Here is a 26,330-nt window from a genome sequence, read left to right as displayed (position 1 = left end):
GATTGCAATGCCACACTTGATGAATCTGACATATTTAGAAATGGATGCATAAGCTCACCACCTGCCTTTCACAGCTTATTTGGTTCAAGAGATCACGCCAACGATGCCCTGAATTTGCTTCTCATCTCCAGCCCCCAACCCCTGCAATACTACCCCCTTCCTGGATGTTCCCAGCATATTCGTGGGACTTCAAATGGCACATACATTAAAAGGAAAGTCGCTTTAGGAAACAGCATGTTTGATAACTATACATTTTCAATTGCACATCCAAGGATGCTTCATCACAACCTGTTCAGGAAAAGTACTTGCAGAAACAGGAGCCTTTGCCAAGATGGGACAGCATTTAAGGTCAATTAAAAGGTGATCATGTTGCTAGGAGGAGCAGAGGTGTTGATTAATGTACTGAGAAGTATCTGTATGATCACTTGTAGTGCATCCCAAGTATTGTGCTTTTAAATTCTATGTGTTTCTTTTGTGTGTGTTTCTAAGTCACCTTGAGGCATTTTGTGTAAAGTTTTTAGTAAGTAAATAAATAACTAAGGTTTGGGAGCTGAATAGCAACCCTGAATTGTTCACATCTCTAAGGGGCAGCAGTGCTGCAGCACTAGCTCAGCTGGTTGAGAGATGTATTAAACAGAGCTCATGTAATCTTTACATGTCTAAACAGTACTCCATTCTGAAGTGAAGATCAAGTGTGCTACTGCTGGGGTGTTGGGTTTGACTGTGAAATCTAGATCCAAACATCCTGCAAAGTTCAGTGCAAGGCTCCGGGCAAATTCACTACTTCACAAGGCTGTTGCAAGACTAAAATAATTCTTTTGAGCTCCTTTACGGAAGGGTGTAATAAATGTTCTAGATATGTCAGATTACTCACAACAGCAAACCTTCCAGTGGAGCCAAAGTTTCTAAGCACTGAATGGAGGCATTTTGCTTTGGGGAAAAAACAAGCGTGGAGTCGTTTTGTATTTTTTAAGAGCTCAGATTTGACTGCTCGCCATCCTATATAATGCATGTCTCCGAACTGCTGAAATCAGTAAGAAGTGAGTTTCTAGGAAGCAATATGACATTCCCACACTGATAGGCCAGTGCAGAAACTATGACGACGTTTGATTTAGATGTGAGAGGGCAAGGTTCAAATCCCAGCTCAGTTCATTGCACAGCCTTGGGCAAGTCACTAACTCTCAGCTGCACCATCTCGAAACCCAGTGAAGGTTTCTAAAGAGGACTGAGGATAAAGGGAACTGCAGTGCACTTGTGTACTGAAATGCACTTTTAAAATAGTACCAAGCATGCACAAATGTTTCCTGCTGAATGAAACCTAAGCAACATAGCAGGATGTGTGGAGGGGAAACAGCTCAGTGAAAGAACACGTGTGTGGCATGCAGAAAGTCACATGTACTGCCAGTTTAAAAGACCAGGTCACAAGTGATGGAAGAGGGCAGCCTCAGAATAGATCATACTGGGCCAGATGGACAAATAATCTGACCTAGTATAAGGTGGCTTCTGATGTTCTTATGATAAAACATGTGTTAAACTTATCTTACTACGTTAGCGCTTGACTGTTATCCCTTATATATACGTATCTGACAGTGACCCAGAGATCAGATCATTCAGAGACTATTCTGGCCACACTGGCACAAGACCAAGCTTAGGAAATTATCCATCCACCTAGCTCAGTGTTGTTTACACTGGCTGGCAGCAGATCCACAGACTACAAGCAGAGGTCTCTCCCATTCCTGCCTGGAGATGCCAGCAACTGAACCTGGGACCTTCTGCATGCAGGACATGCTCTAGCACAAATCTGGAAATCTCCCTTGATGAAGAAAACTTAATCGATTGCATTAAAAAAATTGAGTAAGGAGGGAGATTCCCCCCCCCCCGGCCGCCCCCTGCACAACAGTGATCTACAAATAACATTTGCAATGCAATCATCAACAAACCTGTCAGTTACCATAGACAGAACACTGGTCATATAATTTATGTCATAAAGAAGCCAACACACGGACATCAAATACACTTCACTGGGGAGGGGTTGACAACATATATTTGGACTGTTTTTATTTATTATTACCATTATTATGAATTTTGGTGCTTCTCCAATAGAGAAAGGGATTTGACCTATACTTTGGGTTCTCAGAGATTCAGAAAACTTTTTTCCTTTCCAAGCACCTGGCTATCTGTTGGCACAGTAGCACCTCTGGTCTCTTTGCCCCTTCCAGACGCTCCGTGGGACTTAAAACAGGTGGAGGGTATTGACGTAGTACAAAACGTATTTGAAATCCAATTGGGAAGGAACCATTTTTAAAAGAAAAAGGAAAAAAGATTTCATTTCTGACAGGCATGTCCAATTCCTTTATAAAACAAAACAAAACAAAACAAAACAAAAAAAAGTCCAAGAAAGTGGTATATCATTCAGCAGACACAAGAACTATACCCTTTTTTGTAATAACGAAGAAAGGGGGAGAAAACACTTAAAAGTTCAAAGACCAAAGAAAGAAAACCACGCACATTAGGCAAACATTTGAAGAAAGGGGGAAAAAGGAAAATGGGTGGTTTTTTTTAAATTTGAGCAGAGGCGTGCATAAGACAAGGTTGCAAAAACCAGAACTAATTGTTGTAAAGGAAAAAACAGAAGGGGGGGTTAAGCAAAAGGAAAAAATAGTTTAGGGCTGGGGGGTATAGGAAAGAGAGCCAAAAAAGGGTAAAAACAGCTGCTAGACCTCACACTGCAAGGAAAACAAACGAATAACAACAACCAAGAACAAAACAGGTAGTGTCTCTTTTTAAAAAAAGAAAAAAAGAAAACCACAACCAAAAAGTAATTCATTATTCATCTTATGTTGTCAATTTGAAAAGAACAAAAGGGGGGAAAGCAGTTGGAGGAGGAAGAGAAGAAGAAGAAGCGGGGGAAATACTCACCAAGCAAGAAAATACTCAGAAGTAAAAATGTCAAAGAAGGAGTGAGTGAGAGACAGGGAAGGAGGAAAGAGTGAGAGAGCCACCAGCACAGACAGAATAATAGCCCAGAAGCAGCAGCCCGAGCTACCGCCGGGTTCCCGAGCCAGCGCCTAACGCCAACTCTACCGAGCTGCGAGCAAACTGGCAGAGCTTAGAGTCCGAGCGCTAAGAGTCCTTCCACCAGAACGCACCATTGCGACGACCGAAGGGGGGGAAGGAAGCGATCACAACTCGAGAAGCCTCCCGGCTTATGCGCCCGAGAGCGCGCCAAGCAGCCACCCCTTAAAGGCTCTCGAAGGCAGGGAAGGGGGATTTGCTGGAAAAGCCGAGCGCTGCCGAGCAGAGCTGGAGGGAAAGGCTGAGGCTCCGGTTCCCCCCCACTCACTCCGGTGTTTTTGGAAAAGTCCGCTCCTGGAGGTAGCGGGCTGGGAGGAGGGAAGCGAGAGGAATCGCTTCTAATCGGCGCTTGACTGTTCTCAGAGATGTGATCCCCTTAACGAAGCGGTGCAGGCATCGTTCCGACGATCCTGGCTGGGTCCTCCTTTGCTGGGGGTGGGTGGATCTTCGCCAGACGTGGGTCTTGGTGGTGGCAGGCGGGGCCGGGTGGCTGACAAGCAGGATGGATGAGATTGATTCTGTGCAGTAGACAGCTGAACGCAGCAAATAAAGGGAGCTGATGCAGAGACGGGCAACCTGTGGCCCTCCAGATGTTGTGGGACCACAACTCCAGTCACAGCTGGAGTTGGGAGTGCAACACATCTGGCTGGCTGCTTGTTCCCTATCAGAATCATGGAGTTGGAAGGGACCACGAGGATCCTGCCTATCCTGGTGTATTAAGATTCTGTCTGTGCAAAAGGAAGTTCTACTGCATTCAGTGGGACTTGCTCCAGGTAAGTAGTTATAGAATTGTGGCCTGAATGAGACTGCAAAAGATGCTTTGATGCTGTAACTTTCAAGTGCTTCTTGGGTATCTTCTTCTATAGCAGCGGTGGGGAGCCTGTGGCCCGCCAGATGGTGGTTGGACTAAAACGCCCATCTTCTCTAACAATTGACCATGCTGGCTGGGGATGATAGGAGTTGGAATCCAACAGTTATTGGAAGGCTGCAGGTTCCCCACCTGCAAAGTGGTGTGGTGTGGTGAAGCCTGCAGTCTCTCTGATGCACCCATAAATATTCTAAGCAAAGTTCAGGTTTGCTAACACCTTGATGAGGAAGTTAACTGGTGAGAGAGAGAGAGATAGGCAGGAGAGTTCTCAGAGCATCGCAAATTGGCAGTTTTGGGCTAAACCATGGTGGTAATAATCCCATGACAGAAGTTAAAGTCTCATCCAAAGAAAGGCTCGTAAATTCGGTTTAGTATAAACCAGCAGGGAATCGTGGCTTCGACAAGCCCAAGCCCATATGAAATCAAGGTTTTTAAGCATGTCTAATGCTTAATCTATTTACTTATTTAAATCTAATTAGTTAAAGTTAGGGAGGGATGCCTTACAATTAAAATATGTAGACAAAATACATATAACCCATAAAAGTAACCCTATCCTTTAAAACACGCAGCACAACAAATCACTGAATGGAAATTACTAATAGCAGCAGCAGTTAGGTCTCTCTCTTCCTCCAAAGGCCTGCCAGAAAAGGTGGCTGCCAAAAACTAAAGGGAGATGGGGCCACACACACCTCTTTCAGGAGGTGGGGTTTGACAAGAAAGGAGCTGCCATTGAAAAAGCTGCTTCCTGGTCCCCAACATCATGCCACCAGGAGGGGCTGATTTGCTATACAGATGTGGATAGGATCATGTACAACTGCTCTCTGGCTAGTAATGAAGCATCTCACTCTCTCATAACACTAGAACTTGTGGACATCCAAAGAAGCTGAACGTTGGAAGATTCAAGACAAATAAAAGAAGGTACATCATTAAACAATGGAATTTGCTCCCACAGGAGGCAGTGATGGCCACCAACTTGGATGGCTTTAAAAGAGGACTGGACAAATTCATGGAGGCTATTAATAACTACTAATTAAGATAGCTATGTTCCACCTCCACTGTTGGAGGCAGTATGTTTCTGAATGTTAGCTGTTGGGAAGTGTAGGAGGGCAGAGAGTGCTGTCGCAATCAGGCCCTGCTTATGGGCTTCCCATGGGCATCTGGTTGGCCCTGTGAGAACAGGATGCTGGACTAGATGGTCCACTGGCCTGATCTACAAGGGCGTAGTCTTATCTTCTTATTGTGACTCATGATATTGAGCAGGTGCACCAGAACACTAAGACTGTCACACAAAGGCTCAAAGTAGCGTAGCTGTGTCTGTTAACTTACAACTTCACATTATTAGTGAAGTTAGCTAGGTGCAGAAAAGGAGGGATGAGCTTGGAGAGGGAACTGGGCAACAATCTTCAAATGCCTATCAACACAGACTACTTTGAACCTGTGCAACACAGAGCAGCTGTAAAACATGAACATGAAGTGCCCAAGTCCTTATTATTTCAGTTGGACGGTCCTTTCCCCAACAGAGCTATCAACCACCAACCATCAGCAGCAGTCTCCAAATAAATAGGCTCCCTCTGCCTGGAAACAAGCTATAGTTATCACAAAGTTCTTCCTCTGCAAGTGTGACGCTTAGCTGGCCAGAACTGCTTCCTCCAACAGGCTTCAGTTCTCCATGTAGACATTCCTTTGTTGGAGCCAGTATCCATTCCATGGGTGTTGGCAGTAAGGAACAGCAAGGACCCAGGGACGCCTGAGATATCTTCTGGCTTCTTGCTTCTACAGGGATTGGGAATATGTGGCCAGCTAGGTGTTGTTGGACTCCAACTCCCATCAGCTTCTGCCAGCACAGCCAATGTTCAGGGATGGTGGGAGTTGGAGCCCAACAACAACTAGAGTTAGCTAAATCCTCTGTCCTTGCGTTAGGAGTGATCTTACGCTTGTGCCTTGATAGTGGGCTTTTTGTAAGCTTCTGACTGGCCACTGTGAGAACCAAATGCTGAACTAGATGGGCTTTTCGACAGATCCTGCAATGTGTTTTCTTACAGCAGGGGATTCTGACATAGGATATAAATGTACAGTGGTACCTTGGGTTACAGATGCTTCAGGTTACATTCGCTTCAGGTTACAGACTCCGCTAACCCAGAAATATTACCTTGGGTTAAGAACTTTGCTTCAGGATGAGAACAGAAATCGTGCTCTGGCGGCGCGGCAGCAGCAGCAGCAGCAGCAGCAGGAGGAGGCCCCATTAGCTAAAGTGGTGCTTCAGGTTAAGAACAGTTTCAGGTTAAGAGCAGACCTCCAGAACGAATTAAGTGCTTAACCTGAGGTACCACTGTAGTTTATTAAACTGGCTGAGGAAGAATGAGTGTTTTGGAGAGAGGTTCAATAAGTTGTAGTTGCAAGCCCTGAACAGGGCAGGGTGAATGAATCACTGCTCTTTTTCTCTTAGAGCCATTTCCCCTTATTGCTTTTGGGGGTCAGGTAAAGCCAGAGGAGCCTTGAAACCCTCACAGCATGGGAGGATTCCTTGATGGTTCCTCAACACTAGTTTTATACCTCTGATCGTGTGTAGCATCTTCTACCCAGGTCTCCTGCTACCCTTCTGAGTCAGAACTCTTTGTTTCCATGCAGAGTCAAGAGTAGTCTGAGGCATGTGATTCAGATCCACTGCTGAAGCTGAGCAGTTCTGGCCCTTTGAGTTGCCTGGGTAATAGGTGACCTCCTGGAAGCCAGATGTAAGCTGCTCTGAACTCCTCAGAAGAAGAATAAGGGATACATTTAATAAGGACAGGGCTCGAGTCAGTCTGGTATCTTAAGACTTCTGACTAAGAAGTATAAGAGGGTGATTGCACTGAAGGGTGCTGTATGTGATCAGATTCTACACTCAGCCTGATTCCAGGGCAACATAAAAAAGTCAGCCTTCTATGACTTGTAGCTTTTAGCTTTTGGAATGCAAACTGGACTCACCAAATGGGATAAATTATACAATCAACGTGCCTTCAATCCAACCCAATACACTCAAGGGATGCAGGGCATTAAAAGAATGTGGTTTAGCCCAGGCAGCCCAGTTGAGTGTGTCCAAAAGTGTCTGTGTCCAAATGCCAGAATTCGACTCCTGATGCAGTAAAGCAAACTGTTTAAGTCTAGTTGTCCTTGTTTCTTTATCTGGTCAACAAAGCAGATTTTGTACCTGCTGCGCTCCAGACTTTGGATGCTATGCTGTGCCCCCAAAGCAATGAACTGCATATTAACACCAAAGAAATGTATAATAAACTCAATACAATAAATTCAATAAATCAAAATAATATAAAACATCAGTCACCAAATACCCACCAATCACACTGGATATACATTTGTGACTTGTGTTCTTGCTTACATCACAGACACAGCTCCTCAGCATTCTGTCTGTCTCTTGGAAGCCAGATTTGATGTTTTATTGTGCTTTTAATATTCTCTTGGGAGCTGCCCAGATCGGCTGGGGAAACCCAGCCAGATGGACAGGGTATAAATAATAAGTTGTTGTTGTTGTTGTTGTTTTATATTATCACATGTCCCCTCCCTTGGTTGCTCCAATCTCTCTCAATCACCCACAGGGAATGCTCATCACCCCCACCCCAAAAGATAATCAAAAAGGGCTATATTCCCTTTAGCGTCCACCCTTCAAAGCTGCCCCCACTGGGGGCTGTCCACTGGCAGCAGCCCAGCATCAACTGCAGATCCATATAAATAAGTTTTTCCCCTTCTGGAAACCAACAGTTGGTTTTGGGTGCAGCTAGTGAGGCAAACCGTCTGACTATTCAAGTGCTGTCTCCCAGGTGCTGCAGAAAAGGGCTGGGAAAGCTAAGATGGCACTACCAACTAGCTGGCAACAGTCCTGCTACTGCTCCCTGCCTCCTCTTGCTAACTCCTGCTCAGAGGCAGTATCAGCGGAGTTGGAGAGCTGCCCAGGTCCCAGCACTCTGCCAGGACCCACCATTGCTGATGCATAGATCACCCAGCTTCCCAATCCTCTGGCTAGGGGCTTAGCTTTGGGAACCTGTAAGAGCTCTGTTGTTGCTGTTGTTGTTGTTGTTGTTGTTGTTGCTGCTGCTGCTGTTACTACTACAATTTATATACTACCCTATACTCACAGGTCTCAGGACGGTTCACAAGATATACCTTTCTGTATACAGTTTCACATATTAACGTGAACAGGTTATCACAGCAAGTAACATTCAAGGTTGTGTAAGTCATTCTGGGAGAAGATCTTTGAATTGCAGCTTCATTTCTTGTCCTTACCTGTTACACTTCCTTTTCTTCATGCAAGTACTGAGAAGTAAATCAAAACACAACATTTCTAAAAGTGGTTTTTTTTTTAAGCCAAAAACTATTTGTGACTTCAGTCTCTCCTTCCTTTGTCTATATTCTTCTGCCACATAACAGAGGCACGATGGCCACACAATCCTTTCTCCTTCCTTCCTTTTTAATGAATTTTTTATTTTCTCCTCTATAGGTACAGAAAGAATAACAATGAAGAAAACAATGTCAAAGCCAAGGAATTCATTCCCAAACATTACACAGCAGCAAATCTGCCACAAAAATAAAAATAAAACAAACTCAAAGGGAAAATTTTCTTTCCCCCCCCCCCAACTCAAGTACACATTACAGTTATTTGTACTTCCTGAACAGCAAAATCACTCCAGGGAGTGACTAAAAATGATTGCCCAACAGAAGTGGTTTTTCTAATAAAAAGGGAACAGAAAAATGTCACGGGACACTGCGAAGAAGGAGATGACCTTGCCTTATGGCATAAGGGGGTGATTTACAAAGCCATCATTTAGGACTGATTCCCATTTCCCAGGGGTTGGCTGGGATCTCCCAGAAGACGCACACACTTTCAATCAACTGCAGGTGCTATTGCTAAGTCTGCACAACAAATCTATACCCAGTGGTGTACGTAGGTGTCTGTATTGCAAACAAACAGGACCCCACACTTGTCAACCAATCCTAAATCTTCTTCTTGTCATTATTAAAAGTTTATTGAACTTTTACATTGGGGTACAATACTGGAATATGCTGTAGCATCTTAGAGAAAGTACAATACTGGAATACACTGTAGCAGCTTAGAGAAAGCACTGGGGAAACTCCATACACACACATTCTACTTCCCTTTCCCCAAAAAAGATAGAGATAGGGAAAGAGGCACATAAACACAGATAGTGTATGAGGAACGTGGTCCTATCAATGAATATAAAGGCAACAGTTCAAACCGATAGGTGCCTATCTTTCCATGAATTCTGATTTTTCTGTTATCTACATGAAACTGACCAACTATAAATCACCTATGTAATGGAGGATTACCCAGAGATACCACAATCTCCCTATCTGTGCATCCATATCATGTATTGACCATACATACTACAGCAGCCCACTCCAACCTTGTAGATTCCAGCTAATCGGTTTGGACTCCAACTCCCATCCGCCCAGTCAATCAAGCAGGTTTAACTGCGATTCTCTCACTTCCCTAACATTGCAGGGAGTCAAGCTAGATGACTCTTGGGGTCCCTTCCCACTTTACAATTCTACGAAAGGAGGGGACTAGAGCTCTCTGGAACATTACTAGTACCTTTAACCAAACCTTGAGTCTCAGGATTCCTTGAAGGAAGCCATGCCAGTTAAACATAGGATAGGTCTGGCCTTCTGGATAGCATTCGCCGAGCCTTTGGTTTGGAGGGAGCAATATATGTGGATCTATAGGAAAATGGTGAAGTTTAAGGAAGGATGGTGTGATATAAGCACTCACAGGTAGTGTGCAAAGCAAAGCCTGAGCCATACTTCTTTTTGTGCCACGTCTCAAGGCACAGGTCTGTGCTTTAGGGCTCTGTGTTCAAACACTTTCTTCCCCCTGGCGCTTTCTCCACCCTCTACAACTGAATTGGAGCAAAAGGTGATCCATGGAAAACTTGAATTGATGGGACTTGAGTTCCAATTCAGCGTTAAAGAGAAGGTTTTCCTGGGGAAAGCAGTTGGGGGGGGGGGGAAGAGTTCGGACATGGAGCTTTAGAAAGGACCTGGATAGTTCAGTAGGTTAGAGCAGGGGTCAGCAAACTTTTTCAGCAGGGGGCCGGTCCACTGTCCCTCAGACCTTGTGGGGGGCCGTACTATATTTTTTTTGTGGGGGGGGATTAATGAATTCCTATGCCCCACAAATAACCCAGAGATGCATTTTAAACAAAAGCACACATTCTGAGAGCCAGTGTGGTGTACTCGTTAAGAGCGGTAGTCTCGTAATCTGGGGAACCGAGTTCGCGTCTCCGCTCCTCCACATGCAGCTGCTGGGTGACCTTGGGCTAGTCACACTTCTTTGAAGTCTCTCAGCCCCACTCACCTCACAGAGTGTTTGTTGTGGGGGAGGAAGGGAAAGGAGAATGTTAGCCACTTTGAGACTCCTGAAGGGGAGTGAAAGGCGGGATATCAAATCCAAACTCTTCTTCTTCTACTACTACTCATATAAAAACACGGTGATTCCCAGACTGTCTGCAGGCTGGATTTAGAAGGCAATTGGGCCAGATCTGGCCCCGGGCCTTAGTTTGTGTTATGTACTGAAGTTCTCACCCTGGGCCAGCAGGGGGATACTGTAGATAGTTATGCAAATAAGGGATCGAAAATGACATTCAGTGATTGGATAGTTTTAGAAAGTTGTTACAATTATGTGTACTGGAGCTCTATATAAGCAGGCTGACTGAACCCTTCAGCTCAGTTCTGTTCTGGCCTCTGAATAAACAAGAGCTGTTTGAAGAATCGCTGTGTCATCTGATATGTTCACCCACAACTTAACAGTTTGCCTACCCATGAGTTAGAGCATGGTGCTGATAACGCCAAGGTTGTCAGTTTGATCCCCGTAAGAGACAGCTGCATATTCCTGCATTGCAGAGGGTTGGGCTAGATGGGTCCCTTCTAACTCTAGAATTCTATGACCTGCACCTAGAAAGCATGGGGCGAGGGGAAGCTAAGTGTGGCTGGGTCTTAACACTTTCCATCTGCACCACTTGTAAGGGGTGTTTTAGTGCTTGTGTTCATGGCAAATTGAGAATAACCCTCCCTGCCCATACTTTAATTTTTGTTTCTTAATGAGCTTTCATACAAACAAGCAAATCAACAACAAAATGCGACTCGGTGCTGAAAAGAGCAACATCCATTAACCGTGGGAAGGATTCGAGATGAGCACCACTTTCTCAGGGAAAGAAGGGCGAGAGCTTATGCAAACATTTGTCAGTGACCCTTTAGCCCCCTCATTAGGTGCACAGCTGCAGCCAGATTTACGCACTTTAATTAAAACTGACTTTACGAACTTGCTTGCTCAACCAGAAGAACATTAGACGGAAAAACCATGGGGGAGGGGGTTAGAACGGTGACATTTTTTCTAATGAGTAAGCGGTTTCTAATCCTACCTCCCCTTTCCTCCCAGGTAAATGGAAGTAACTCTCTCTAACCATGTGTGTGGCAATTAAGATCTCAAGCTGCCAAAGGAAAACAGCTTCCCCTTTCCCACACGCCAGCCTGTGTTGTCAAATGGGGCTCGTGAGCATGCTTGGGAAGAAATGCCCAAAACTGCTGTCCTCTCAGTTTTTGCCCTGGTGAGCAAGGGAGTCAGAGGCAGCGTGCTGCAATGGGGATTACATGACAGGCACGTGGGAGCCATGAACAACAAGACACAGCAAGCGGGTGAACAATGGCAGCAACTTTATTGATTATGCTGGGGTTTGGTGTGACCCAGAGCAAGTTTCTGTCCACTAGACTGTCTGCTGATTAGATGCTCTTTGCTGCCTGCCTGTACGCATAGCAGCATGGGAGGACATATTTGTACCTCAGTTTGAACTGGAGTGGTGAGGCACTTGGCAACTTGGGAGCATGCGATCTGGCCTTCCCCACCTCCACCCCTTATCTAGGGCCAAGGTTTTCCACATCAGCCCATAGATTATCACAGTCTATGGATTCTACTCAATGCCCTCCCCTGCCAAGTTGTGACGACTGAGAGCATGACTGTCAGGGAACAGCCATCGGCTCAGAGGCGAGAGGAAGAGGGGCAGTTGTGTTACAGGGAGCCTCCGAAAAACTTTCAAAGCAGTTCCTCTTCCGGTGAGGAGGAAAGCCCCACCTCCAGTGGAGAAGATGTGCAAGGACCAGAGGATGCTAGAAAGAGCCTTAACACCGTGCCTGAGCAAGCCGGAGAGGAGGGAAGCACATCCCTGCCAACGCCCATCATGCGCAGTAGTTTGAGGTGCAGGGAGGGGCGGAAAAGGCTGGGGGTGACAAGACTTTTATGTTGGGGGAGGTAAAAAAACAGACATGAACTTATGATGCTCTTCACTCTAAATAGTTTGCACCAAAATAAAGCCTGTAAAAAACAAGTCGGAGTCCTGCCTGGTTACTATTGAGCAACCGCAACAGCACCTGACAATGACGGATTGGGAAGCAATAGCGTGATGTGAGGATGGCAACCTTCCCAAGCAAGAAAACCCAGGCCAATTTGATGGTGGGTAAAATTCCTTTTCTGTCCGTGAGGAACAGCGAACAGCACTAGGTAAAGGGACCCCTGACCATTAGGTCCAGTCACGGCCGACTCTAGGGTTGCAGCGCTCATCTCGCTTTATTGGCCAAGGGAGCCGGCATCCAGCTCATGTGGCCAGCATGACTAAGCCACTTCTGGTGAACCAGAGCAGTGCATGGAGATGCCATTTACCTTCCCGCTGGAGCGGTACCTATTTATCTACTTGCATTTGGACATGCTTTTGAACTGCTACGTTGGCAGGAGCAGGGACCAAGCAAACGGAAGCTCACCCTGTCATGGGGATTTGAACTGCCGACCTTCTGATCAGCAAGTCCTAGGCTCTGTGGTTTAACCCACAGCACCACCCGAGTCCCTGTGAACAGCACTAGTCCTCTGCAAAATTCTACTAACTGTGGGAATGTGGGTGGGTCATTTTGCAGCAGTGGAGGGCAGAAGGGGGCTGCTGGAGTTGGGTGCACCCCTTGCTCCCCAGAGCCTGCCAGATTTGCTGACTGGCTCCCCCGGAGATACTGACAGCAATGTCTTCTGGCTCCCTGCCCCCAGCACACCAAATGCATAACGTCCTCCGCCGCAGAGGTGCGGCAAAGTTGTACGACTATTAGAACAACAGACACCCACACAACCTCTTCCTAATGAAAGACATATTGCGGCGGAGCTTTGAATTTTTGCAGAAACGCAAGTAGCCAATCTACAAGGGAACGGTGAGAAAATAAGAAACACCTCGGGTAATTTATTGAAGTTGGAATATTTTCATCCCCAAAAAGCACCATGATAATAAAGTGTAAAATAAAAGCGGCAGCAACAACAATAGAAAGAGCAATGCGCAGAATAATGGCATCTTCACGATTCAACAAATCACTGTCGAGAGGAGGAGGGAAAGAAAAGGAAGGAAAAGATAAATTGTTTGGCTCCTCATTTTTGTCTGCATTGGAAATGAATATTATTACTTGCAGTTCAAATGGATAGGACATGGCCTTCCTCTGAGCTCTCTTTTATTAAGAGTATATTAGCTTATATTATACCATAAAAGAGTAAGATATAAAAATTGCCAGCTTCTTGCCAGTATAATGAAAACCCTAATTATCCATGACCCTGCAGGACTTTCTACTTTGCTCAACACACACACACATGTAGGCGTGTGTGTCTCTGTGTGTATATGAATGATACACACTTTTCTAGTCTTCATAAAGCCTTGGAGAGAAAATTAATAAAACAGTTGTCTGTTATCTCAATCACTAGCTATTGCGGTTTCAGATGGAGAGGAAAAGAAGTTCTCAGTGTTAGCACTTCAATAAAGATGAGAGCAAGTTAATAATTTCATGCACGTCAGTCATGAAGTGGTGACTTGCATGTGTGGAAGAACAGCGCAGCTGCAGAAAGTGTCACCAGAGATGGAAACCAAGCTTAGTTCTCATTCAAAATACAGTGGTACCTCGGCTTACATACGCTTCAGGTTACATACGCTTCAGGTTACAGACTCCGCTAACCCAGAAATAGTACCTCGGGTTAAGAACTTTGCTTCAGGATGAGAACAGAAATCGTGTTCTGGCGATGCGGCGACAGCAGGAGGCCCCATTAGCCAAAGTGGTGCTTCAGGTTAAGAATGGACCTCTGGAACGAATTAAGTACTTAACCCAAGGTAAGGTAAAGGGTAAAGGGACCCCTGACCATTAGGTCCAGTCGTGGCTGACTCTGGGGTTGTGGCACTCATCTCGCTTTATTAGCCGAGGGAGCCGGCATACAGCTTCTGGGTCATGTGGCCAGCATGACTAAGCCACTTCTGGAGGACCAGAGCAGCACACGGAAATGCCGTTTACCTTCCCGCCAGAGTGGTACCTATTTATCTACTTGCACTTTGACGTGCTTTCAAACTGCTAGGTTGGCAGGAGCAGGGACTGAGCAATGGGAGCTCACTCCGTCGTGGGGATTCGAACTGTGAACTTCCGATCAGCAAATCCTAGGCTCTGTGATTTAACCCACAGCACCACTGTTTAACCCAAGGTACCACTGTATTAAAAAACTCCTTGCCCACCACTAAAGTATGTCTGGGGGCCTGGTAGAGGGTGTTAAGTGGTGGCACTGCCACCACAGCCAAAGCAGCAGCAGCAGCAGCAGCAGCAGAGAAAGCACATGGGGACCACCACAAGCAGTGCTAGGCTTGAGTGTATGTTTGAAGGATGGCACCAGCCCTGGCCATAGCAGCTGCACTTCAAGATCAGTGTGCTTTAGCACCCTCTGTTATGGTTTGAAGGGCTGCTATATTTGGAAGCACTTCTGCTCATTTTGTTGAATGGGACTCTGAAAGTCATATTCTATCATCATCATCATCATCATCATCATCATCATCATCATCATCATATATTATTATTATTATTATTTATACCCCACCCATCTGGCTGGGTTTCCCCAGCCACTCTGGGTGACTTCCAACAAAATATTAAAATACAATGGTATTAAAAGCTTCCCTAAATAGGGCTGCCTTCAGATGTCTTCTATGAGTTTGGTAGTTGTTCTTCTCTTTGACATCTGGTGGGAGGGCATTCCACAGGGCGGGTGCTACTACCGAGAAGGCCCTCTGCCTGGTTCCCTGTAACTTGGCTTCTCGCAGTGAGGGAACCGCCAGAAGGCCCTCGGCGCTGGACTTCAGTGTCCGGGCAGAACAATGGGGGTGGAGATGCTCCTTCAGGTATACTGGACCCAAGTCCTATCCAGACAGGACCACAAAAAGGTCCTCTCTCTTGTCACCACCTGCCTAACTTCAGAAGGCAGAGAAAGTCACAGGGGGCTTCTAAAGATTAAGGTGGCATGATTTGGGAAGTTTATAGAGAGGATTCAGTCCTTCTTCATTGCCAATTTGTTCCGGGTAGGAACGGCTGCAGTGCCTCTACTGAAGATCTGGTTCCCCATTTCTTGTTGCCTTCTGGACCCCATATTGGCTCAGTCACCAAGAGTAAAATAATTAACCCATCCTTTCCTCTTATTCTTTTGGAAAGTTGACTGCCAAAGACATTTGCTGCTCTTGAGAACACTATTATGCATACTTATGTCCCAGTGAAATCAATAATGTGTATGAATACTTAATTGCATAATAGTCTGTGGATTTCTTTTCTTTCTTTTTTAAAGAATGAGACATTAATGGTTTATTTTTAAAGAAAATGCAAAGCACACAAGACTACTCTGAATTATTGTACAAAGCAGATGCCTAGAACTCAGAATCTAATTTTCTCTCCGGATTCACATAACATCCTTGATCTTCCAGCAGCTTCAAAATAACATGTAGCAAGCATATAGCTAAGTCCTTTCAAATAGCCACAAAGTGCATAAAACTGCTCAAGGGGAAAGAGTATTCCTTCTGTATCCAGTGTATGAAGTCAGCTTGCTCTGGAAGAGTGAGCAAATAGACCTGTTACACCTGAAATTGGGCTTGACGGAGGAGGCAGGGTGTTGCATATTAAATGAGACCTGGAATTGCTCCGCTCAGCAGCACCTAAGCGTATAAGACTTTATTCTACGCTTCTGATGATTTTATAATTACTTGAGATATCTCTAGAACCGGCAAGCCTTTTTCAAATGCACTTAGTACTTGGCTTCGGAAAACTGAGAATTTCTCAGTATTAGAGGATTTGGAGTTTCAATTTCTAGAAACCGAGTAAAGAACTTATAGTGTACTCTTCCTTGCAAGCTTTGGAAGGCAGCAGTATATGGTACCTGAATTACCTAGGTTTCATTTTGCAGTAACCATTAGGCTAAAACCTTCACAGATGGTGGATTTGGAGGGAGGATTTGAAAGAAGAGAGGGCAGGATCACATTCAGGAAAAAATTTGCAAACATAAGGGGCGTCAAATGGACCACGTGAATTAGGAGAACTGGAAGCCTTAGACTGTCTGAAAGTGGTTTATTTGGAGATGACCATCCAATCTGTTGTCCAAGTGCTAACTCTTGATGGACAATTTCATGGCCTCTCCTTTTCTCCCTTATCTGGAAACTGGATAGTCCTTCAAATAGAGGACTGTCTTCCTAAAGTAGACCACATGGCCATACTAATTGTCTCTTTTTCTTTAAAACCACCATTATGGAAGGTCCTAGGGAACAGGTGGACTCTGAAGAAGTAACTTTCAGAACAGGCCTCTATGTGTGTGTGTGTGTGTGTGTGTGTGTGTGTGTGTGTGTTTGTTTGTGTCTATGTGTATGTGTGACACCATTTATAGAGATGGAAGAAAATTCACTTTCCACCACCATTTGTTCCCTTTTTTTTTTACATACGAGTTGTTAAAATTAAAACACCCATTTTGCTGTCTGTGGATTTTTCCACACAAAGCCTTGCTTTGTCAGGGAAGTGTCTGCCCAAATGGTTCTGGTGAGGCTAACCTTTTGTTTAGCTGCCCAACAGGGCTGCCTTTCTTAGAAACAGACTCCAAGCACTTCAGGTAAACACAAACACAATTGGCTCACAATGCCTTCCTCCTCCCACTCACCTCTAAAGGAAACTCCCTTTTCAAATACTTCCCATTGACCCAGGAACTAACTACGTATGTACACACCTTCCCATTATTGATACAACCTAACTTATAAGCCACTTTGGCAAACATTCAATTTGAAAAGCATCCAATTTTTTTTTAAAAAACCCAATAATAAATTGTCTCAGCTCAAGTGCCAAACCAGTCCCAATGGGCACAAGCTACCCCTGGCAGGGGCAGGCACTGGTGGCAGGACACAGTGACAGCAGCTTATCCAAACCATCCCGAAGCCAGGAGCTGCCCTCCTTTTATGAATAAAGGCAAGGCATACATATTTTTTTTACAACATTTTAAAAATAGGAGCCATTAAACATGTTGTGAAGAAACAGGTGCCCCCCCTTATGTGTGTTCTACTCACATGCAACTGTGTATATGCACAGCACCAGGAAATAATTAAACAATTCAGTTCAAACCTGGAAATGGTGGGAGAGAGTTGGAGAGTGATCAGACCCTTCGCTGGACCCCAAAAGCATGTAAATGAGGGTGGAGGAAGCCCTGAAGAGACTGGAGGCACAGCAGGGCTTTGTTTAGGCTGCTCAGCCTCCCCAGCTAACAGTTGACATGCAGGATAGCGCAGCAGCAGCAGCCATTTCCCCATGCGTCCTCCAGCCCCCTGCTGGCCCCAGAGCTTCAATTCTTGTTGTGTATACAGTATTTTGGGGATGGATTGAAGAGAGAGTGGCAGGGAGGGTGTTTAAAGGGTGTTATTCCACACAAAGCTTATTCCACACAAAGAGGGTGCTCCCCACGTTATGTAATTTTATTTATGCACACAAGCTCCCAGAAAGTAGCCTCTGTGTAAGTGGGGAGTTGCCTGCACTACAGCTTTTTCAAAACAGGAGCCATTTAAAAATTGTTACGTGCCCATTTGGGAGCTAATCAAAACACATGTGCATGCTGGTTCCGCACACATATTTGGCTTTTTAACTATAACTGTTTCATTTAGCATTTCCTTCAGTGTGGGAAACACTTCTTGCTCCAGCTGGTTATGAATTATTCCTTCTTGCTTATTAGACTCACAAGTGTGCTTGTTTCTATTTATACCATTGTTTTGTATTAATATTTAAGGATACAGTGTGTAACACCTGAATATGCTTCTCTGCTATCTGTTGTTTTATTAGGAGAAATTCAGACTAGAATGCTGCTGAATTTTCATTAGGATTTCTTTTTAATGCAAATTTGCTGCAGAAATGCGGCGAACTGGATAAAGCTTAGAAAAATTAGAACCCAAGAGAAACAAAATTGACAGATCTTTCTATCCCTACTGGAGAGGCCAAGGGTTGAACCTGGTACACATTGCTTTCAAAGCAGTTACTCTGCCACTGAACTACAGCCCACAACTACTCAAAAATGCAAGGGGAACCTCCATAGATACAAAAGGCTCTCTGCTATAGGCAGTCATCTTTCACAAGTCTGAAGGTGTCTGGAATGGTGATGGAGTGGGACAGAGCTGGCACATTCATTCCCATTGTCCTTTCTCACATGTTTATAGGTAAAGGGACCCCTGACCATTAGGTCCAGTCGTGACCGACTCTGGGGTTGCGGAGCTCATCTCGCTTTATTGGCCGAGGGAGCCGGCGTACAGCTTCCGGGTCATGTGGCCAGCATGACTAGGCCGCTTCTGGAGAACCAGAGCAGTGCACAGAAACGCCGTTTACCTTCCCTCCGGAGCGGTACCTATTTATCTACTTGCACTTTGACGTGCTTTCGAACTGCTAGGTTGGCACAAGCAGTAATTGTACTGCTTTGAAGATGGCTTGTGTTCATTATCCATTTCCAATTCTAGGAAACGCTCGTCTCATATATTTTGCATCAGGGGACGGTGTATGCGTATGCATGTGTGTGTGTGAGAGAGAGAATTCAGGAGAAAAAGACTATGTGTGTGGTCAAGACCTACTTTCTAAATATGCATTTATGATATATTTTGCAATCACGTGCTTTATCAGAGCTTGAGGCTCTGCAGTAAAAATAGAACAACACCCAGAATACAATTTAAACCAATTAAGAGGGGATTCAATTAAAGTGACATGCACAAATATTTTAGCCAGCTCAGTCTAAAGGAAGCGCATACCACCAACATTACATTACTCACCCTGCCTTCATTTGTTTGGTTCCCACATCAACCCCACCAATTACCTGGAAGGAAAAAGGAGAAAGAATGACACCAAAGCCAATAAGATAATTCTCATTTACATAATAATTTCCCAGTACTGTGCTTAATAGTCTGAGAGTAACGTCAAAAGTATATATCATCCATTCTTGAAGAAGCTTCAGTGCACTAATTGAAACTAAATTACACCAGATCTCATATTTTTGTCTTGTGTTGGTTGGGAGATATTTTGTGAGCTCTAGTTCTATGTATTGTTACTAAAACTGACAAATATACATGTCCCTTTCTCTCCAAAAGAGTCCTAGATATGACTCCTTTCAGCCTTGGAAGCATTCCTCTACATTAAAATGTTACATTTCATGCACAAAGAAATGTAATCCTTTTGAATTTGAGATGCAGGGGGAAATACCTATTGGAAGATCTTTTCAAGGCTAAGAGTAACTGTTTTCTTCTTATATTTCCTTACACATAGAGAATACAGCTCAATTAATCTGTCAAGATGACATTTTCATTTTAAAACACAAGCCACTGACAAGAGGTTCATGGCAGATTGGCAGCCCGCAATAGCAAATCTTTTCAGTATACTTCCAAAGCTCTCAGTTCTACAGTAAAGACAAGGTATTCTTCCAGAAAACTGCTTTGGCCAATATGTATTCTAGCTGACCTGGCTGGCAGAACCATATGATCTGAAGAGGTTAACTTATCCTCTAGAGTTCCTCCACTATCACCAACTGGGCGATAGTTATTAAACCCATCCAGGTCCAGGGAGGTTCTCTTGAGGAAAGGGTGTATCATCATTATCTCTTACAAGGGTTGATGGTATCCCCTCCTCCTGCAATGAGGCATTCACCACTTCTTGGAGCCACTCAGACAATCCTCTTATGAGCCGTAATGGGCAAAAGTCAAGAGGATAAGTGATTGACCTTTCAAGCAGCTTTTCCACATTAGCAGGCCAAAACCACTGACAGTCATCAAAGACAACAGGAAAAGACAGTGCTCTGAACACCTCCTCCACACTGATCCCTACCAGTGGCATCTAACGCCGTGCAAATCTGAACAATTTTATCCATGAAGTGGCTTGCAATATTGTCACAACAGGCTACAGATGTTACAAAAAAATGCTCCTTCCAGTCAGATGTCACCTATCACCACCTAGAATAGCTCTCCTGGAGGGCTACTCAATGCTGGTGATGGAATCACATAATCCACCACACCTGGCGGCAGCAGTCGTTAGAGGTTCTCAGGAGAAATGGCGGGTCAGATGGGGTGGGGTGGGGTGGGAGAGGTTATACGCTCCAGCATTTGCTGCCTGAATGACTGGCCTTGCTACATGGAAACTGCACCTCTTCTTGCTTTGTTGACTGAAGAGGACTCTGAGGAGTATAAATACACAAATAGTGAGTATGCCTCACGCTAAGGTACTTCTCAGGCCTAGTCCTGCAGTGTGTGTGTGTGTAAGTAATATCTGTTGGGGTGTGTGCAGAGTGCCCATTCAACATGCCAGTCATGGCCGACTCTGGGGTTGCGGCGCTCATCTCGCTTTATTGGCCGAGGGAGCCGGTGTACAGCTTCTGGGTCATGTGGCCAGCATGACTAAGCCGCTTCTGGCGAACCAGAGCAGCGCACGGAAATGCCATTTACCTTCCCGCCGGAGCGGTACCTATTGATCTACTTGCACTTTGACGTGCTTTCGAACTGCTAGGTTGGCAGGAGCAGGGACAAAGCAACGGGAGTTCACCCCGTCATGGGGATTCGAACCGCTGACCTTCTAATCAGCAAGCCCTAGGCTCTGTGGTTTAACCCTCAGCGCCACCCGCGTTACATACAGTTGTAATAAACAGTCTTACCAGCAGTGTCCCAACACAGACTAGGCTCTGGCCAAGGGCACGAGCCAAGAGAAAACTTGCTTCAAACACAAGTATATTTATATTTTAGATTGTGCTGACTCACTCTCATATGCAGGTGCAGGACAAACACACCTCAAAATTAACCAGCACACCTAACTTAACTCTTTCTTGTCCTTTTTTCTCTGCATGCACAAATCCTTATACATTAACAATATCATGGTAGAATTGTGCAAAGAATACCAGATAATCCTGTATCTTTTAACAGGATTATCTGAGGGAACCTCAGTCAGGTGCTGAATCCAAAGGATGCATTAATGATGGCCAGCATTTCTCCGATGAAAACAGGGACACCCCATTCCATAACAATAATGTTACTATCTATAGCCCACACATCTTACTGGGTTGCCCCAGCCACTCTGGACCGCTACCAACATATATAAAAACATAATAAAACAGTAAACAGTAAAAAAACACAAAAAAAACCTTCCCTATACAGGACTGCCTTCAGACAGCTTGCGGCTCAGATAACTCTATATCATCCAACATTTATTCAATGAAAATAGGGATGTCCTAAGGAAAAGTGGGACATTCCAGGATCAAATCAGGAAATGGGATGGCTTCTCTAAATAGGGACACTTGGAGGGTCTGCAAGCGCTTAGAGGACTAGAGTGAAGGAGACTAGGGACATCACAAGGGTTTCAACAGGGGCATTTACAAAAGCTCAACCCTTTTGGGGGCTGAACAAAAGATGCTTGTGCATCTCTAGAAGAGAATATAATTTGTATTGGAACTTCAACATAAGACATCTGGATTCAGCTCCGGACCCAAGGTGTTCTTTGAAGATCCTTCCAACCATATGTGAGTGGAGTATCAATTAAAACGCTCCAAAAGAACATTTAAACAAACCAGCTTCATGGGGTGGATTCTGTTGGAAAGCACACACAGTTTGCTCACACCACGTCCCTGGGTCATTTAATGTTCTCCCAACTACATGGGACTAGCTAATGAATAAGCAGCTCCCACACAGTACAAAAAGGCACCTGAGTTCTCATCTTCCTCCTCATTATTTCATAATAATCTCTTCAAATTCATCTCTAGGAGATTGCAGAGGCTGCTTTTATGCCTAATCACAAGGCTTTCAATCAATGCTAAGAGGCTTATCCTGATTCTTAAGGGTTGTTCTATGTACTGTCTGCCACCCCACCCCATTGGTAATATTAAGCCAAGAAGGGCAACATCCAGGCATCCATATTAGAGCTTCCTTTTCATTCTGCACCACAAAACAACTGGATAAGATTGATCACAATTCACAAAGCTTACCCGGTTAGCCAAAGGTCTTCACCAATCATATAATAGCGTGAAAGGGAAAGGAACACTACTCAAAGTATGATAAAAAATAGCATAATAGCATAATCCATTGCAATATCTAACATCTTTTACAACAGCAACAATAAACTATAATGCACTTTACAAAAACAAAAGAAACAAAAAACCAGAATCCTACTCCTTACAATTTTGGGGGAGAAATATTTTTTATTGAATTTTATCCATATAGCCCCAATAACAAAACAAAACTTCACTTACAAAAGGAAACACTTACAAATGAATCCAACACAACCCAAGGCTGGCATCGGATGCTGCATTCACAAGGATAAATGATAAAGCTACTTATCCCGATATTTGCAATAAGATACAGACAGGTAAATGGAGAGTACCTTCATAAGAAATGAGAGAATGCTAGGTGTGGTACACATTACTAGCATAAACCCATCACTGAAACAATGAATACTAAAAATAAAAGGCTCTATATTACATCAAGTATTCTCCCTTCCCCAGTCAGTTATATGCTACTTATCCCAAATTTCTTGAGACTTGTGGAAGAGACAAATGTAAATTTTCTTTTTTAATGTATTCAGTGAAATCCCACCAAACTGAGACAAAGAGGTTGTCTTTGTTTTAACAACCAATATGCTCAAAAATGGCCATTTTAGCATGGCTGCACTATACAATCCAATGCTTCATTTTAGTTTAAAGCTTCAAGAGATATTTAGGGAGGGGGAAGAGAAGATTGCCAACCATCTCAGAAGTAGAGGATGCGAAAAGGATGTGAAAGCAAAGGTGGGCAGCATTGCCGTTGATCCAGTCAATAAAAATAAACATACCAGCTAGAAATAAATGTTTCTGAAGCGTTTCCTTGCAATAGAAGATAAATTAGAAGGGCCTCTACTGGAAGCTGCACAGGGCCGAAAGGAACAATGGTTTGAGGCAATCTGACCATAAAGATGAGAACACATCCCCAAAGAAATTAATCAGCTGATGGGTTCACCATCACCAAAGGACCCAAGTTGCCTTTTTCAACTATTGGCTTAGCACTCAGAGGTCTCATCTTTTGGACAAATGCCTTCTTTGGGCCTGGGTTGATATACAACTTGTATAGAATTTTCAATTGCACTTCTCAGACCTTAGTGACCTCTGAGACTTCCTTAATACAGAACATCATTTTGCTCTGTCGACAAAACCTCAGTTTCCTGGCTGCCTCTCATCTCTTCCATCCCTCTTGCCTCATCCGTTGTTTCATTTGGCACTTAGCAAACAAAGGGAAATTGCATCTCTGCTATGCTGGCACTGTCTAAAACTTCTTTTTCACTGGGGTGGTGGTGGTGGTGAGGGAAGCAAGCAAACAAGCAGTCGGAGCTGCTCCTCCCATTGTATCCTCACAACAACTCTGAGATAGGCTAAGCTAAGAGACTATGACTGGCCCAAGGTCCCCCATTGAGTTTCATGGCTGAACAGGTATTTGAAGCCTGTTCTCCCAAGTCCTGGTCCAACACTCTAACCACTACATCATTCTGGATCCCTATTTACCAGCCAGTCCCTAAGTACTACTTGTATCTCCATCCCATCCCTGCTTGGCTTGTCTCATTTAGATTGCAAAACCTTTGGGTCTGCACAGAAACCAGCATTTAATTTCAGTTTTTAGAAATTAAGTTATGGCATACTTTATATCTGGCCAGATTATGTGGAAAAGTCAGCCACATCTCTTGCTTAAATTCCTTTGAGAGAAAACAGATGGGAAATATTGAGGAAATTATTCAGATTTGTACTGGCTACCATGTAAGTATTATTTTTTTGCGAGCCTTGAAGCAGTTACCCAACTCCATCAATACCAATTATAGGAGAATGAGAGCAACTGGGAACTCACACAGAGTTTGTTTCCTGTTATTATGGATAATTTTTTGATTATTATTTCTTTCTCCTACTTTCTAAGTCTAATTATATGGGAATGACATGCAAGCTTGCAGTAACACACAAAATCTAGTTAAGTGTGCTATTATGGCATTATTTACCAGCAATTCTGACAAAGGCTCAGGTGTTAAAAAATGCTCCCCAGATGAGTTAAGGCAATTAATTCATTTGGATAATGTGTATGTAGCTGATTTTCAAGTCAAATAATGTCCTTAATACAATGCATCACTAGATTATCACTTTGAATATCTTGCATTTGTTTTTCTGTTTTTCACTTTTTTTCATTGTAGGCAATGATTCTCCATTCCTCCCTGATAATGATTTGTGAGTGATAGCTTTTAAGCATCTTCCTTTGTTTAAAACATGGTTTGTGTCGTGTTGACTGTGCCTCAATATTTCAATTCTTTTCTGTAGTTTGGCTGTTTTTTTATTATTTTTAAAAAATGCTTCTGCTTAATTTACATCTATTCTCAGATATATATATATTTTAAAAATCTTGAACTTGAATGAGTAATTTGAACAAAAGTGTAATGGGGTAATTTAGATCCCCCCAGAACTTTCTCCACAGGAATGACAATTGTCCCATTATATAAAATTAATGCAATAATGGAACTCTGGTTTACCTTACAAATCACATCTTCATTTCAACTCAGGCCTGGCACTAGCACATGGCATGGCTCGGAGAGTGCCAGGGCTCCAAGTGGCTGATACTGAGCCTCTGGAGACTACTTTACTTTCCTTATTTTCAAATTTTCTTGGGCCTGGTGCTGACAGAAGCATCAGGTTTGGGCAGCTGAATTTACTACATGCAATGCATACACTGCACTGTGGGGCAATTAACATAGAACCAACAGGTCTAACTGCTCTCCTGTCAGTGCAGCAGCAAGGCCACCATGCCGCTGAAGCCTGAGCTCTTTCATGGCGGTGGCAGGTGGAAACTGGGCAGAAACGCTGATCCTGGAGCTCCTGGTCCTTGCAGGCAGACTTGCTGGTGCCATGTCAATTTTCCCATAACACAGTACCCACGGTATGTCTTTGAGACACTGAAATTACTAGGGAAATTAGTAGTGGCTGTGCTGGTGAGTAAATGTTGTAGGCCCAGAAATACAGCGTGAGCACTGCTGCCAACTGATAAGCCTGCCATTGTCATGGAACTCCACCAGGATGCTCGGCTCTGGGCTTCTTGAAACTTGGAACCACCACTGATTCAACTATTGACCAGAGACTGTCAGCCAAATTACATATGATATCAAATATATTACTTAATTTTTTTGATTCTTAAAAAACAACAACCTGAGAATTGGGGTTGCAGGAAGGAGGTGGCCTACACAAGACATGGTCCAAATTAAAATTCCCTTCCCTCATCCCAAAAGCTGCTGCTAGCCTCAAGAGGAAAGCTTGCCTTGATGCCAAAGCACTTTAAATAAAGAAAGAAAGAAAGAAATCAAGAGCCTTTGCACTCTGCTCCCCCTTTCTTCCTGCCCTCTGCCTGCCTCTCAGAAACAACTCGCCTGGATTCCATTAGCTTCCATTCACTGGAGTTGGAGGCTAAGACTAAGGCAAAAGGGTTTCATGTGTGTCAGGGGTGGGAACCGTTTTTTTCAGCCCAAGAGCTGCATTCTCTTCTGGGCAAACTTTCAAGGGTCCCATACCAGTGGTGGATGGAGCCAGAGGCAAAAATGGGTGAAGCAATGAAGATAAATGTTGCAAGAGAAATTCTTCCACTGCCATAGTAGATTGCTTTGAGAAACATTCCCAAACTTAGAGAAAAAGGCAGCTTTGAATTTGAATATTACTTCCACTGGCAGTTGTTTTCTGTTTTTGCACACCTCATCCATCTTACATTTTTTAACAAGGCCATGCTCCTTTTACTACACAAGGGAATGAAATATGAGTTGCTCCCTCATTTTGTGTGAAAGCTAATAGAGAGATGAGCCAAGGTCACAATAAAAAACAGAATGCAGAATTCTATCAATACTTTACAGTTAAATGCTAAACTAAGTAAGCCATAATGCTATGTACCTCTTTCTCCATCATCACCACCCAATGATATATATTTTTTGTTCTTGCTATGCCAGCTTTCAATAGTACACAAGTAGCTTAGCCTCACCATGGCCA

At 44.0% G+C, this 26,330-nt stretch overlaps 1 protein-coding gene and 1 long non-coding RNA gene across 5 annotated transcripts in view; one reads left to right on the top strand and one right to left on the bottom strand.

Annotated features, from left to right (window-relative positions):
- The window catches only part of RALY (RALY heterogeneous nuclear ribonucleoprotein), a 211,073-nt gene extending 207,668 nt beyond the window's left edge, over nt 1-3,405 (bottom strand). For 2 of the 4 annotated variants that reach the window (XM_053393944.1, XM_053393947.1), the window contains exon 1: nt 2,920-3,143. The gene's annotated coding sequence lies outside the window, so the exon portion shown is untranslated. The other 2 variants (XM_053393945.1, XM_053393946.1) reach the window with 2 other exon arrangements.
- Nucleotides 3,406-3,759: 354 nt separating this feature from the next.
- Nucleotides 3,760-8,970, top strand: LOC128416326 (uncharacterized). The gene is made up of 2 exons (XR_008331189.1): nt 3,760-3,848; nt 8,433-8,970. It is a non-coding gene; the product is annotated as an uncharacterized LOC128416326 (long non-coding RNA).
- The last annotated feature ends 17,360 nt before the right edge of the window (nt 8,971-26,330 follow it).

This window comes from Podarcis raffonei, chromosome 6 (assembly GCF_027172205.1).
Source record: "Podarcis raffonei isolate rPodRaf1 chromosome 6, rPodRaf1.pri, whole genome shotgun sequence".
In the NCBI taxonomy this organism is placed as follows: Eukaryota; Metazoa; Chordata; class Lepidosauria; order Squamata; family Lacertidae; genus Podarcis; species Podarcis raffonei.
The sequence above is the reverse complement of the archived record's forward strand: the minus strand, read 5'-3'. Positions and strand labels throughout refer to the sequence as shown.